This window comes from Papio anubis, chromosome 3, assembly GCF_008728515.1.
Source record: "Papio anubis isolate 15944 chromosome 3, Panubis1.0, whole genome shotgun sequence".
Classification (NCBI taxonomy): Eukaryota; Metazoa; Chordata; class Mammalia; order Primates; family Cercopithecidae; genus Papio; species Papio anubis.
In genome coordinates this window covers 4935465-4952393 of record NC_044978.1, presented here as the reverse complement: position 1 = coordinate 4952393, position 16929 = coordinate 4935465, and the positions used below count along the sequence as shown (strand labels likewise).

General features: G+C 44.4%; 1 long non-coding RNA gene across 1 annotated transcript; it reads right to left on the bottom strand.

Moving 5' to 3' along the window:
- Positions 1-1843: 1843 nt before the first annotated feature.
- On the bottom strand, positions 1844-13470 carry LOC110743366. Its single transcript, XR_002522331.1, has 3 exons — positions 13052-13470; positions 4005-4072; positions 1844-1994 (listed from the first exon to the last, which is right to left on the bottom strand). It is a non-coding gene; the product is annotated as an uncharacterized LOC110743366 (long non-coding RNA).
- Positions 13471-16929: the final 3459 nt, after the last annotated feature.

Genomic DNA, 16929 nt, shown 5'->3' with positions numbered 1-16929 from the left:
AAAACCAGATGGATCATGGTGCCATCTATTAAGATGAAAAAGACTTAGGTAGGAGCCAGTTTGAGGGGAAAATAAAAAATTCTGTTTTGGAAATGTGAAGTTTGAGATGTCTATTACTCGTCTAAGTGGAGTTTTCAAGTAAGCAGTCAGATATACACCTCAGGGGAGTTCAGGGCTGAAGATTCAAATTTGGGAGATGGATTTTTGCAAATCTCCTACCTCCTTCTCAGGTGTTAGGTTAAGATTAGGAGAGGGTAGAACTGCTTCTTGACCTACCAGAAATGAGTAGCAGATGCTATTTGTTCACTCATCCTTTTTTTTTTTTTTTTGAGATGGATTCTCACTCTGTCGCCCAGGCTGGAGTGCAGTGGTGTGGTCTCGGCTCAGCTGTTATTTAACCCAATATATCAAAATTATATCAAAAATACTAATATCAAAAATTAGTATTATTTCAACATGTAACCAATATAAAATTACTGAGATATTTTACTTTCTTTTTCTCATGCTGTCTTCAAAATCTGTTGTGTTTCTTACACATGGCACATTTCAGTTCAGACTTAGCTGCATTTCAAATGCTCGATAGCCCGGATCTAGAGGATGCTGTAGAACTTGGCTCCTTGATATCTAAACCCCTCCCTTGTCTCCTGCCCATTGGTTATCTCCGGACCTTGGGGGACTGTTGGGAGCTCCAGTGTGCTGTAAGATAGTGAGGTGTAAACCCTGGGCACACAGCCCCAGAACAGAACCCCAGCCAGCAATGGCAGCCAGATGATAGAGGTGCCATCATCACACACATCAATATCTAGCTGTTCCTAGCCACACCTGGATTAATTAGTGACCACTGGAGGATAATTGCTGTGTTTTAAAACTGAGAGCATTGCCACCATGTACCATGGTAAATATGTTTGTTAACAAGGTAAAAAAAATGTCTTTTTAGTAAAAGCAACTTTAATCCTGGTGTCTCCCCCAACAACTCCCCTTGTCCTGTTTTCCTGGCACTGGGTGCTGACTGTTAGGCAGCATTTCTTCTCTGAATCCCACCGCCTGGGCACAGGGAGATCAGAATGTGTTTGGTGACTGAACGAGCTCGAGAATGGGAGGCTTACTCGGTGACTCACAGGAGCAGAACGTGTGGGATTTTTGACATTGATTCCTTCTTCGAATGACAGATACAGACAATGACGAATGCTCTCTCTTCTTATCAGGAGCGCTCACCATGGGCGCTTCTTTCTTTAACGAGTATGCGTCATGGCTGGCTGGCTCCTCCCCGTAACAAGCAGTTTAAAGGTGAACAAAAATAGGTCTTGATGATAGCAGCTTTTGGAAGCCTAGGCGCGGTGCAGAAGGCCGGACAGGAATGGCCTGTCTTCCACTGCAACATGCAGCTTCATTGGAAGCACCGCTGCTGGGGAGCAGCCACCTCCTCCTGACCATCGCAAGCTGCCCAGGCCGACATGCTCATAGCAGCGTCCGTTTCCCTGCCTAACATTCTATCAGAAGATTCCTCCTTGTCTACGGGCAGACCCAGGCCAATCTTGGCATGCATGTTCAAGTTTGTCTGACCTTTCTATCTTTCGCCTTCCTCTTCACTAGAGAACCTGAGCACTAGGGTCTCCTTTATTATTTGTTTTATCTTATTCTTTTTTTTTTTTTTTTTTTTTTTTGAGGCAGGGCCTTGCTCTGTCACTGAGGCTGAAGTGCAATGGTGTGGTCATAGCTCACTCCCGGGCTCAAGTGATCCTCCAGCCGTAGCCTCTAGAGTAGCTGGGATTACAGATGTGCAGCACCACAGCCAGCTAATTTCTTTTCTTTTTTTTTTTTTTTGGTAGAGGTGGGAGTCTTGCTGTATTGCCTAGGTTGGTCTCCAACTCCTGGGCTCAAGTGATCCTCTTGCCTCAGCCTCCCAAAATGCTGGGATCACAGGTGTGAGCCACCACATCTGGGCAGATTCTTCTTTAGGTTCCTGAGCCTGGAGAGATGGCTTGCCTGGGCATCTGTTGCAAAGGAATGAGATAAGCTGTAATAATCTGGGTCCTCCAAGAAGCAGAGGACGTAGATTTTATCTATGGCCTGGAGAAAAGTGGGATGACCATTAGACTGCAATGCAAGTCTGATTCCAAACATAGGAGAGGAAAGGTTGTATGGAGGCCTCCTTTGTTCTAGGGAAAGTTCAGCAAGGCAGAAGGGAAGTGCTGAGACAACATTCTAGGCAGAAGAGCCCCATGTCTCTCAGGAAAGGGCCTGCTTAGTGTCCCTGCCATGCCCCATCATGGGCGGGGAGCAGCCCATGGAAAGGGAGCCTCAGCATAGGCCAGGATGGATTCAGAGCGTGGAGTGGCAGCTGGTGCCCTGGGCCAGATGTGCTCCCAGCTGAAGGCACTTTCTCACAACTGCTGTGTAGGCCTGGGTCCACGTTGTTTCATGAGCAAAAGCCATGTGGGTGCTGCCTGGCACATATGTAGAGCAAGTGCCACATGATACGGTGGAAGGTGCCCTGGAATTGGCATCAATGTCCCAGGTCATGTCCCTGATCTGTTGCTTATTATTAGTTCATGATCTTAGGTGAGTCACTCAACCTCTCAGAGCCTTGGTTTCTTGATCTTAAAATAATACCTGTCTTACAGTATGGTTGTAGAGTGAAACTAGCTCTTGTGATAAGGAGTGCTTTGTATAATGTTGACACAAATGCACCCGTTGTAACAAAATCAACAAAGCACAACTGTTAAAGACCAATGACAGGAGCTCTGGAATTTTGCTATAAGCAGTCTGTGGCAATGATAGAGATTTGTTTGTCTCTGTTGTTATACTTGCACGAAACTGCACACCATGCCAGTATACAAATTCTACAGGGTCTCAGTCACTTAGCAGATGTCAGTTGTCTTGACTGTTCTGGGCAGGTATTTATAAAAATAAAAAAACCAAAAAGCATTTCAGAAAAGCCTATTATTTTTTAAACAAAAGATGGCTATTCTGCAGCTGCTGAATAATTCAAAGTCAGCAGTAATTCATAGTGAGTCAGCGGTAGCTTCTTACTGCTTCCCACTGCTTTTTTTCCTTTTCTGCCTCTAAGACGAGGAAGACACTGGTGATGAAAGGGTCGAGGTGTTTTAATTCCCGAAGTCCCTTGGTTTTGTGTGTGTGTGTGTGTGTGTGTGTGTGTGTTTGTGTGTGTGTGTGTTTTCTTTTGAGATGGAGTCTCTCTCTGTCACCCAGACTGGAGTGCAGTGGTGCAATCTCGGCTCACCACAACCTCCACCCCCAGGGTTCAAGCAATTCTCCTGCCTCAGCCTCCCGAGTAGCTGGGATTACAGGCACGTGCCACCATGCCCGGCTAATTTTGTATTTTTAGTAGAGATGGGGTTTCTCCATGTTGGCCAGGCTGGTCTCGAACTCCTGACCTCAAGCGATCCACCCACCTCGGCCTCCCAAAGTGCTGGGATTACAGGCATGAGCCACCGCGCCTGGCCCCTTGGGTTTTATGTTAGGGAAATATGGAGATCTGAAAGGCTGTGGAGCAACCTGTTAGCGATGATGGGTGAGCTCACAGGCACAGGCGGTGGCTCCAAGGCCTCAACCAGAGACCCAGATCCCAGCGCAGATTAATTCATTCTGTCAACGATTCTAGGGGACGGGGAGACGGAAGCTGGAAAAATAAACTAGAAAGACTTCATGGGTTTCTTTCTATATAGATGAAGGTTTCAGAACAAGGTAAATTTTATGCAGGAAAAACGGGTGGCAGTAGATGATCTAGTATTAGAATCTCAGCATGGCCCTGGGGCTGTGAGCAAGTGAAATTAGACGAGGGAGTGGTGGGAACGGGTAGCCAAGTTTGGAGGTCGAACCAGAGTTGAGTGATTCACACCATTAACAATGACTGACTGTGAAGAAACAGATCACCCCACCTGAGGACAGCCCCAAAGGAAGACGTGCTTTTACCACCACCCAAGGATGAAAGGCAGTGATTTCTCCTTCAAATCCAGCCCCAGAGCTGTGGCTCTCCTCACCAGTTTTCCTTTCCTTCTGGCTGTGCGGCCTCTTCTGCTCCATGGCCAGTTCAGAGGACACGTGACTCCTGCAGGAGGGGACAAACCAGTCACCATGCAGAAGCCTGACTAAACCGGGCTTCTGACACTGTGGGCCTCAGACTACCCACATCAGCGCCAGGTGGGCAGCTTGTTAAGGAGGCAACTGCATCAGCCCAGCCAGATCTGCCCATTCAGAATGTCTGGAGGGGAACTCCAGAACCTGCATGCCCCTCCCCCATCTTCCTCAAGGGATCCTTTTGCACACAAAAATGTAAGAATCACTGGGCACGGTCACTCGCACCTGTAATCCCAGCACTTTGGGAGGCCGAGGCAGGCATATCACCTGAGGTCAGGAGTTCGAGACCAGCCTGGCCTACATGATGAAATGCTGTCTCTACTAAAAATATAAAAATCAGCCGGCATGGTGGTGTGTGCCTGTAATCCCAGCTACTACGGAGGCTGAGGCAGGAGAATCGCTTGAACTCAGGAGGCAGAGGTTGCAGTGAGCTGAGATCACTCCAGCCTGGGCAACAAGAGCAAAACTCCGTCTCAAAAAAAAAAAAAAAAAAGTGAGACCCAATTAAATGATCTCTAAAAAGCTGCCAGATCAAAAATCCTGTGACTTCAGAATCCCAATTTGAGAAAAATGATCTTATTTCTCAGTAATTTATAGTATTAAAGGTTTAATCTTCTTTCTCCCCTGTGAGTATTTTCTCTCCATCTTTACGTCCCAACAAATTATTTATAAAATAATGTATGGGCTGGGTGTCGTGGCCCACACCTGTAATCCCCGCACTTTGGGAGGCCGAGGTGGGTGGATCACCTGAGGTCAGGAGTTTGACACCAGCTTGGCCAACATGGAGAAACCCCATCTCTACTAAAAATACAAAAATTAGCTGGGTGTGGTGGCGTGTGCCTGTAGTCCCAGCTACTCGGGAGGCTGAGGCAGGAGAATTGCTTGAACCCTGGAGGTGGAGGTTACAGTGAGCCAAGACTGTGCCATTGCACTCCAGCCTGGGGGACAAGAGCAGGACTTGTCTCAATAATAATAATAATGTATGAAGTTTATTATGTGCAAGAACCTATGTTTTGCGTGGAGGAAAAACATATGAGGCAGCCTGCCTTTAAGGTGCTTCTAGGCTAGAAGAGGAGGAGCTGAAAAGGTGTGGAACCAACTTTGCCACAAGGCAGAGGGCGCTCCCAGGACGGATAATCCAGGAAGCTTCCCTTCTGGGTCAGTTGATAAATATCCTAAATATCAATCCTGGCAATAAGTACTGTATAAATGATAGAATCAAAGGTCTCCAAGATTTTCGAGGAGGGAGATAGGAAAACTGGCGGGGGCAGTGCGAGAAGCTTCAGAGAGGAAGTAGCATTTGAGAGGGGCCTTTAAGGACAAGTCGTATTTCAATGGGCAGAAAACATTCTGGAAGAGATGGCATGAGAAAGGCATATTGGGGGAAATGCAAAGTGTATTGCAGAACAGAAATTCATTTTGGCGTGAGTGGAGAGGGCCTTCACTGGAAAGCTGGGATGGTGTATCAGTTATCAGTTGCTGCATAATACACCACTCCAAAATCTAAAGGCTTAAAGCAACAACAGTCATTGCTTTTGCTCGTGAGTCTACAGCTTGTCTGTGTTCCACCCTGTGTCAGCTTAATGGGACCTGGAGAGACCACTTTCAAATGGGCTCCCTTGCATGACTGGAAGGTTGGAGGTAGCTGTCTGTTCTTTGTGTGGGCTTCTCTATGGTTTGAATTTCCTTACAGCAGTTTGATTTCAAGAGAGCCGGTTGAAAGCTGTATTGCCATTTATGACGTAGCTTTTGGAGTCATAGTGTCACTTCTGCTGTGGCCACAGGATGACATCCAAATTCAAAGAGAGGGAGCAAAGACCCAGGCTCTCAGTGGAGGAGTGTCAAAGTTATCATAGGAAGAGAATGTGGGAAGGGAGATATTGTCACAGCCAATGCTGGAAAATACATGTAAAACTCTAATGCATGAAATACACAAAAACTCTAATCAGGCATTAAATAATAATACAAATTTTTTTTAAAAAACCACAAATTTCATTATATATCACAATAACCTTTCAAATAGGCAAAGCAAATATTATTTGTATTTTGCAAATAAAGGAACACAACTCAGAGTTGGAGTAGAAAGGCGGATTTGCAATGAATTTAATGAAGTTTTCACTTTTAGAGCCCCTCGTTAGCACTGACACCTTCTTCTGAGTCCCAGAGGGGACCCAGAATTGTGTTCGCATGGTCATATGTTTCGTAACTGTTCCGAGGTAAAGTATCTTTACTACAACTAGTTAAGTCTGCTGGACCTTCACTTCAGCCTCCCCTCCATCACATTTCCCCTTGCATCAGGTGTCAGTGGGCATTTTGGAGACCCAATTAAGGGGAAATTGAGTTATCAATACATTTAGTTTTGGTGGAGTAGGTTATAATGATGTGGTTTCCCGTAACTTCAACATATGGTTAAGTTATTACTGGGCACCCCAGTGAGAAAATGACCTCCAGGAATACTCCTATGGCTTACTGACTAACAGCACTGATACTAAAGTCCAGGACCAGAGGTCATACTGTGGTATGACTGTACCTTCTAGTACCCAGAATTCTCATGAAAATGTATGGGTAGTGGAGAAAAACAAGGTTTGAAAAGTGCACCACCAGAAGCTAGTCTGTGGAGAATTCTTCCAATCAGACATAAAATTACAAGGACAATACCTTTGTGTATAGTTCTGTCTTTTAAAATCTTTTAAATGTTTCACATATTCAAAGAACAAACAAGATGAATAAGGTATGGCAAGGTTACAGGATTAAGAGCAATGTACAAATATTAATTGTATTGTATACAGTAGCAATGAGCAAACCAAAAATGAAATTAAGAAAGTAATTTCACTTAAGATACAAAGACTAAAATACTTAGAATTAAATTTAACAAAGAAGTACAAAACTTATGCTGTGAAAACTACAAAGCTTTGTTGAAATAAATCAAAGAAGAAACCAAATAAATGTAAAAACAGTCTATGTTCATGGATTGGAAGATTTAATATTCTCGAGATGTCAGTATTAACATAACAAGATGTATGTTATACTTTAGTTTTTAAAAAATGGACAAAAATGTGGTGGGATAGTTGAATATGATTCATCCTTCCCAGGCCCACATGACCCGAACACTATGATGCATTATAATGGCAGGGAGAGGAATTTTGGATTCAACCTGATCTGAATTGGAACCCTGGCTTTATTATTTACTAATGTATGTCTTTCCTCATTTTTTCTTGATGTTGCCAGTTCTGATTTTCTTCATTTGCTCAATAGGGATAATAAATAGCCACTCCTCAGGGTTGCTGCGGGGATCAGATGGGATATAAGTAAAGGGATGGCACTACTGGTTTCCTAAACCCAACTCCCTTCCTTCTTGCCCACGTCCCATGCAGGTATAGGAAAACCCAAGCGTTGACTCTCCAGGCCAGCCTTGCACCTAAGAACACCGTGGGAAATGAGGTATCGTCTCACACCAGTTAAAATGGCAATCATTAAAAAGTCAGGAAACAACAGGTGCTGGAGAGGATGTGGAGAAATAGGAACACTTTTACACTGTTGGTGGGACTGTAAACTAGTTCAACCATTGTGGAAGACAGTGTGGCGATTCTTCAAGGATCTAGAACTAGAAATACCATTTGACCCTGCCATCCCATTACTGGGTATACACCCAAAGGATTATAAATCATGCTGCTATAAAGACACATGCACACATATGTTTATTATGGCACTATTCACAATAGCAAAGACTTGGAACCAACCCAAATGTCCATCAGTGACAGACTGGATTAAGAAAATGTGGCACATATACACCATGGAATACTATGCAGCCATAAAAAAGGATGAGTTCGTGTCCTTTGTAGGGACATGGATGCAGCTGGGAACCATCATTCTCAGCAAACTATTGCAAGAACAGAAAACCAAACACCGCATGTTCTCACTCATAGTGGGAATTGAACAATGAGAACACTTGGACACAGAGTGGGGAATATCACACACTGGGGCCTGTTGTGGGGTGCAGGGAGCGGGGAGGGATAGCATTAGGAGATATACCTAATGTAAATGACGAGTTAATGGGTGCAGCACACCAACTTGGCACATGCATATATATGTAACAAACCTGCACGTTGTGCACATATACCCTAGAACATAAAGTATTTAAAAAAAAAAAAAAAAAAAAGAACGCTGTGGGATGTGGTTACAGACAGTGAGAAATCTGCTGGGGATGCCTGGAAAAAGGCCATACCTGGCAGGGGCCACTCCATGGCCTTCTTGTTGCCTTGAATTTGGATATGAGCCTGGGTGGCAGCAGCCGTCTTGTGACTGAGAGGTGGCAAGCAGAAAGAAGAGGCTGGGAGAGTAGAGACACTGTTGAGCTGCTGAAGCACAGCGAGCGCCACTTCTCCACGCGTCTTGCTGTTTGACTGCTACTCTAGTGCAAGTTACTTTTCTGGTCAGAGTGCATTCATAACTGAAATACGCTTTAAAGTATGACTACTATTATTATGCAGCATAAGCTTTTCATAGCTGCTACATGATCACACCCCGTGCTGTGTCAGACTGACCAGTGGCCAACTAAACATGACAGCAAGTACTGTTGCCAGCCTCTGCCTTCTTGTACTTGTGGAGTTCGTTTAAATATAAATTCAGGACTCACCCTGTTAAATTTTATCTCCTTAGCTTTTCCCCTTCTTTTCAGAGATTTGCAATTCAAATTAGCATTTTAACCTCAGTTGACATACGGCTGTGGACTAGCCAGGAATCACTGAATCATCCCCCTCTTTGGAAAGCATAAGAGCCTATAATTGCATTTTATATCAACTCTCTCCTATTCCCTCCCCATCACCTGCGTCAACATCTCTTTTCTCTCAGAAAGACCTCATTTTATTTGAGGTGATATTTGAGTCCACAGTTCCTTTTAGGGTACTGGGGACCTTTTTGGTGGTAGGGTGGAGAGTGTGCACCACAGAGACTAGTCGCCAAGAGTCACTGCAGTTATGTCCATGTATCCTGTGCTGGTGAAGGGTGGGTGGGCTTCATGCAAATCTCTGCTTGGCTGCAGAGTCTCCCAGTGAGATGAGCAAGGGTGCTTTGAAGTCAGTGTTGAAACCCCAGAAGAGCAGGAAATGATGCTGTTCCTGCCCAAAGGCGGAATGAAATGCAAGGGAAGGAGGAAAACATTATGATATAAGTATTAAGAAAGAGGCTGTTTATGGGAACTCTCTGGAAGACTGGAATTCAGAGCCACTGCCAATTAAGAAAGTTAATGATGACTGCAGTAGGTTTGCAGAAAATGAAAGTGAGGCTATTTAATTGCCACCATAATAGAAGAACTTGTAGAAAATAGGAATAGGATCACAATCATTATTAACTCATAAAAAATTTATAGGGCGCCATTTTTAATATGACACTGTGCAGGGATACTGCAGTCTAGCGTTACCTCCAGTTTAGACAGGCTGAATTACATACAGTTTCTCATCTGTATGAGATAAGGTGATATAAATTGAAGGTGATGGGACTAGTTTATTGGATAAAACCAACAACAGAAGGGAAATAAGTAACTGTTTATACAACGTGGTAACTATCTACATTGTTCATTAGCAGACAATGTTTGTAACTGGAGATGAAATGCATTAAGCATGTTTGGGAAAGTAATAAATAGGATGTAACCATGGAAGTCCTATGCTTAACCGGGGTTGGTGGGGGGTGGGGGCGGGGATTTAGAGAACTTCAACTAGCCAGGCTTTGTGGAGAAAGTGTGTGCCTAAGAATTACTTGCAAGGTGGGCTGAGTTAGGGGTTTTGTTCCTGGTGCATGCTCCAAGATATGTTTGATAACAGTTGAGTGCAACTCATGACAGAATTACACAACCCCAAGATACAGTTGGGTAGTTGGGTAACAGCTGAGTATAATCATAGTGGAAGAGATGAAGAGACTTTTTGAAAGTGTTTGAGAGGAGTGAAATGAATTCTACAATGATGATAATAATAATTGCTATTATTTTTTCAGACACGTGTTAAACCAGAATAAATAAATCAGGTGAAAGAATCTTCATTCCTGGCGACACCTTAGAAGAAGAAACAGACAATCTTGGATAGATTTGTTAAAGATCAGAGCATCCATAATGTCATCCAAAATGGTGGGATTGGGGGCAAACAGATCAAGTTGATGAGTGGGGTAGCAACAGTGAGACCTGAAAGAGAAAACAAGAGTTAACAGAACCCAGACTAAGTGCAGGACTAACCTGCACCGTAAGAGGGTGCAGGCTCAGAGACCAGTCGATGAAGAGTTGTGCCATAGTAAGGCGTAGGGATGAACTGAAGCTCACTCAGGATTATCAGCAGTATTGGCCTCTCCAAGAACTAAAAATAACCTCCTTCTTTGTCTTGCTATTACTTCAAGCCACAGCCGAGTTCTCTCTGTATACTTACACCTCAGATGAATGGGCAGTGCCTGTGGCTGTGGCCACTGTCTTTTACTCCTACCTGGTTCCTCCCAGTCTGTGTTCCACATTGTCACCACCCCAACTGCAGAAGCCTTTTCCTAGTCCTTAATCTGTTCTCCCCATAGCACGCCTCGGCACAGTAGACCTCACTCGCCCTTTGAGGAACCCCTTCCTGTTACCTGACTGCTGTGGTCTACGTGACCATCTTACCTCTTCCTCTGCATTTTCCTTGTGTCTGTCACTGACTCTCTCCCGTGTCCTGCTCCCCAACTGTGGACATCCCAGATGTGTCAATCCTCATTCTCCAATCTTCTCTCTTTATACTAGACTCTAATTCACCTTTATTCATCTGTATTTCCAGAGTCAAGTTTTGATTGTGTATATATAACCAAATGGCATATATCTCTATCTGCCTATCATCTACCTATCTTTCTGTCTGTCTATCTATCTATCTATCTATCTATCTATCTATCTATCTATCTATGCCATCTCATTTCATGTCTTCAGGAGATATCTGTTAGCTGTTTTTCTCCAGATTATCATCCTTAAGCACTGTTGCAGCAGCAGTGGTGGTGGTGGTAGTAGTAGTAACAGCAACAACATCTATCATATAGTAAATGCTAACTATATCTCAGGTACTTTAGTATAATCTCATTTAAGCCTTTCAATGCTATACATTGATGTTGCTGTTGAACACATTTTATAGAGGAGGAAACAGAATCTCAGCAGGTTTAACTGTGGTTCCCAGTCACACAGCTAACACAGAACATGGCCTCGAACTCAGATTGTGTCTGATTAAAGTTTGCCGTTCTATTTCTGTGCTAAAACACCTACGGCAGTCCCTGTTGCTTACCAGGTGAGGCCCAGCATCCTCACTGACCATGCTGGATCTCCGTAACATAGCTCCACCGATCTGCCCCAGTGACTGCCTTCTGCTCCCAGAGCGGCACCTCCTTAACCACCTTCACCTTCCTACACGGTGAATGAAGTACAGACATGAAATCCTGATTCTGCCATTTAGTACTTCTCTAACACTGACTTCTTGTATTTGTAAAATATCCACCTCATAATCTCAGGATTGCTGTGAGCATCAGATACAATGAATGCAAAGGGCCCGGCATGGTGCAAGGGTCAGGACAGGTGCATAACGAACAGGACCCACTGAGTCTGTTACTTGTATTTCTGCTCCTGTGCCTTTGTTCGTGTTATTCTCTGCATATGAAATGTTTGTACTTCCTATTGCTCTAGCCTGACAGTGCTTAGGGGTTAAATTCCATATTTACTAAATGTTTCCTTGGCTGTAGCACACATTGATCTCTCCCCTCTGCAAGTCTGAACGCACTTTCTGTCTTTCTGTACACACCACGTGACTGCTGTCATCTATTGTCTTATTCTTGAATGGCTTCATGTAAGTGAGCCTCATAAGTTACTGGTGAGCTTGCTTGTATTTCTTCTGTTCTCCTCTCAAAGCTACTGGCACAGTGTACCAAAGTGATTTGTTCATTGACTGATAGAGAAATATAAACATTGGGACAAATGAGAGAGAAAAAAGGGCAAATTGGACATTATCTTGTTTGATTTCAGTTGGCAGTCGATGATTTGTGTTCAAATTATCCTGCAGAGGCTTGAACCAGGAGGGGAGGTTCAGAAAACAGATGGTGGGAAAGAGACACAGATCTCTGTATTATGGAGCTTTGACTTTAAAATTATTTCTCTTAAAGAAGAGATAGACCTAAAAGGAAATGATCTGAGATAAATTTCCAGGGAACAGTAGTGAAGGAGGCTCCTGAAGACAGAGGTACCACGGGATGTGAAGAGGCAGTGGGCTGGGAATGATGAGAGAAGACCCGGGCAGTCACGCCTGTAAGTTATGGAGGTGAAAACAGGAAGCACATTTCAACAGAAAAACCATACCTTACATTAAAGAAGTGAGATTGTGCCTGTCGCAAGAGCGAGCGGGAAAGCCTGCAATAGCTCAGGGACCCGGTGAATTAGGTCACGGGAAGCCGGGGGCCTCTTTTACTAGCTGCTAATGAAGGGAATTAGATAACCATGTTATTTTGAAAGAAAACAGATTATGTTTATTGATGATCTAAAAGAAGCGAACAGGGCTAGGTAAAGATGCCATGTTTTGGATTCTGATGTTGAGTCACACCAGGGTGTCCATTCTTCTGTATTCACGAAACGCCCAAATAGGGAGAGGTCTTGCCAGGCCCATGAACTCGCCACTGTGGGTGATCAGCAAAGGTACACTGAAAGGAAACGTGTGTGTTTGTGGCTTTGAGCCTTTTTTCCTATTCTGCTGAAGGTTAGGAAATTATAGGTTATATTATTCGAAATGAATACAGAGTAAATGGTAGGAGGGTTGTAAATCACCTGTGAAGTGCCGTCTTTCACCATGCCATATAGCAACGCTACCCAGAACACTCCAGCCGCTAATTTGTTCAACTTAAAGAGTAAGAGGGATGTGTCAGTCAGGGCCTGCTGACTGCTGTATCAGACAATCCCAGATCCGTAATGACTTACCTCACAGTCGTCAGCGGTTAGACAAGCAGTCTTCCACACGATAATTCAGAGGCACGGCTCCTTTCCTGCAGTTCTCCAGTCTTCAGCACAGGGTCTCAAGATCATCTAGCATCATCTGGTCAGCAAATGTCAGAAGAGGAAAGACAGCTTCCTTAGTCCCTAAGAGACAGCATCTCGTTTTCACTACATTCCACTGGTGAGAACTACTCATGTGGCCCCACCTACATGCAGTGGTGACTGGAAAGTTAATTTGATTGTGTTTCCAGGAAAGAGATAGGTTTGGTGAGTCAATCTCTCTAGAGGAAAATACAGAATTGGGTTGGATTAAAAAAAAAATCCAGGCTGGGTGCGGTGGCTCACGCCTGTAATCCCAGCACTTTGGGAGGCCGAGGCAGGTGGATCACCAGAGGTCAGGAGTTCAAGACTAGCGTAGCCAATATGGTGAAACTCTGTCTCAATTAAAAATTAAAAAAAAAAAAATTAGCCGGGTGTGGTGGTGGCATATGCCTGTAATCCCAGCTACTCAGGAGACTGAGGCAGGAGAATAGCTTGAACCCGGGAGGCGGAGGTTGCAGTGAGCCGGGATTGTACCACTGCACTCCAGCCTGGGTGACAGAGCTAGACGCTATCTCAAAGAAAAAAAAAAATCCAGGTAATGATTTATATGTTTCTGTCAAGCAATATGCCTATAAACATGGAGTGATTTAATTTTCAGTTTCAAATACATGTTTTGGGTTGCGAAGACTCAAAAAGCTTGTGGGTCTCTTTGTTTATGTAAAAGTATATGAGTAAACGAGGATTGCAGAAGTTTACTTGCTGAATGAATGCATTAGTAAATTCATGACACTTTCCCCTGTACTGAAACAAGAGTATAAGGTCATGACTCATGGTCATGTGGGAGGAAATAATTCGCTTATCAAGAAGCAAAGACATTTTAAACATCTAAAAAGCAGAAATGAGAAAGGAAGCATGAAAAATAATCATTTAACCAACAGTTACAGTACCTACTGAGAGACGGAAAGTACAGGGCATTGACATAGTTTAAATCCAGTGACTTATGTGTTTCCTAATAGAATCAGAGTGATATTGCATTTTAAAGGTTATTTTTATTATTTCGTGTCTCCAAAGCATTTTCAGAGGGAAATTATCATGGTTGTCACAACAGTAGCTTAGTACACAAGGTTGATGGTATTTTACAAAAGTGTCAAAAGTGGATTTTAAAGTTAAAAAAAAAGGGCTGGGTGCAGTGGCTCTTGCCTGTAATCCCAGCACTCTGGGAGGCTGAGTCGGGCGGATCAACTGAGGTCAGGAGTTCGAGACCAGCCTGGACAACATGGTGAAACCCCATCTCTGCTAAAAATACAAAAATTATCCAGGTGTGGTGGTGCGCACCTGTAATCCCAGCTACTCTGGAGGCTGAGGCAGGGGAATCACTTGAACCCGGGAGGCATAGGTTGCAGTGAACTGAGGTTGCACCACTGCACTCCAGCCTGGGTGACAGAGGGAGACTCCATTACAAAAATAAAAAAATAATAAATAAGATTTTTAAAAGATCAGTGTATATAGCTTACATGAATAGAAAAGATGATTCTTGAACAATAGCATGAGGCATATGAGTTGAAAATGAAGACTAGAGGTCTTCACCTACAGCAGAGAAAATCCACACAGTTTTAAGAAGTCATATATTTAATGCTCTGTTTTTTTTGTTTGTTTTTTTGTTTTTTGATGTAGTCTTGCTCTGTCATCCAGGCTGGAGCGCAGTGGCGCAATTTTGGCTTACTGCAACCTCCGCCTCCTGGGTTCAAGCAATTCTCTGCCTCAGCCTCCCGAGTAGCTGAGATTACAGGCACCCACCACCACATCCGGTTTCACCATCTTGGCCAGGCCGGTCTTGAACTCCTGACCTCGTGATCCACCTGCCTCGGTCTCCCAAAGAGCTGGTATTACAGGAATGAGCCACCATGTCCAGCCTAATGCTCATTCTGGCTAGAAGGAAGTAAAGCCTCAGAGCAGTAAAGTGATTTGCTGCATGTCACAGTTGTAGTAAACAGTTCAAGTCCACTCCAAAAAGAGATACTAGCAATCCTAGGGTTTGTCAAAACCTAGGCTCCTCGCATAACAAAACATTCTAGGTTTTTTGACAAAATGGGGGATGGGAAGTAAGGAGGAGGGCCTAGTTTCTGAAGTTGCAGGTCATGGAAGGAGCTTGCCCTCAGGCCGGCAAGGCCTAGGAGTGGAGGATGCAGGCGGCCTTCAAGTGCCTGGGAGTCAAGAGGAAGTGCTGCTATCCCCTGAAATCTGTTTATGGCAGGAACTGACACTGTGGGTTGGTTCAAGTCCCCAAAATGGGGCCAGGCTGGGGGTTGAGGACACAGATGCAAGGCCCCCACTGGCAGTCATGACCAGGCCACAGAGCCCAGGTCCGGGCTGCTGGCTTATTCTCAAGCCCCCCCGGGATGTGAAGAGGGGTGCAGAGACTCACGTTTTGCACCCACGGAGCCTGGGACTGGGGTGTTAGAAGTGGGGTAGATTTAGTGGACACAGCAGATTAAGTGCACGTGAAGAGCACCCCAGCAGCTCTGCGTCTCCCAGAGGTCCCAGCTGGTCCTCTGAAGACGCGGGATCACAACTCGACACCGTCACCTTGGGGTTGTAGACCCAGGCAAGTTGTTTGTACTTATGACACTGCAGCTCCTTTCTTTGAAAGAGGGGACTAAGACAGCTGATAAGTAGGCTGGACCTCAGTGAGCTCACCATGTGCAAAGTTCACACCTGGAGCAGATGGTGGAGTTGCTGGAGGCTCAAAGGCTCTGAGGCACGTGGAAGTGGGTTCAAGGCAAGAGACGGCAGGGCAAGAGGAGCTGCCACACTTTCCAGTCCCCTCCTCTCTGGCACCAGCAACCCATCCTTCCAGAGTTTTCCTCACAGTTCAGTTACACATTTTCTCCCCATATGATAAAGTGTTGGGTTAGACCGAGGCCTTTAAGAAAGGGCTAACTACCTAGATAATATCATAACCTCTATCTATTTAAGTAAAATGTTACTTAAATGTTACTAACAGCCACCGTTATTGAATCTTTCATCAGTTGCCAGGTTCAACGATATGTGTTCTTTTTTTTTTATCTTCATTACCCCTCCTGAAGTGACCCCACAACCTGGTGTCTACGACTAGCCCCAATTTACAAGTGGGGACACTGAGGCACACAGAGGTTACAACCACCAAGTGGTGGAATCAGGACTTGAACACAGGAAGCCTGAGCTTCACAACCTCCAAACTACATAGCCTTTCTTAGAGAGAACGACTGGATCACGAACAAGTCAGAACAGAGAGGAGAGAAGAAATTTCCCATGGCAGAGCTGATAATTGGAGATTTTGGGGAGAGGTAGATAAAAAGAATTGAAATAGAGAAGAAAGATCCATTTTTGTGGGGAAAAATATAGAAAGTAAGATTTGTCTTGGAATGAGATTAAAATGAAACCATCAAAGCTGGTTTTATTCATTCATCATATACTCATAAATTAAATATCCATTCATTAGCTAAAATTAAACGTGCTATCAGCCTTGAGGGGACTCACAGTCCAAAAACCAGATGTTCATACACTTCCAAAATCTAGTTCAATGATGAGAGAGGTTTCTGACAGAGAGGGAGTGGAAGTTACTGCCTAAAATAGATCCCTAGGCCAAGGAATACAGAAGAATAACAGTAGCCAAAGATGCCAGGGATCGTCGTGTGGATCTCTTTCATCTCTTACAGCAGGGGGTGCAGGCTGCTAGAGATGAGAGAGAGCTACAGGGTCTGAGGGATTCCTCCTGTCTCCGCACTGAGGAGGTGGGGCACGGGGCGGTGTTCCTTTGCAGTCATGATCAAGGAAGCAGA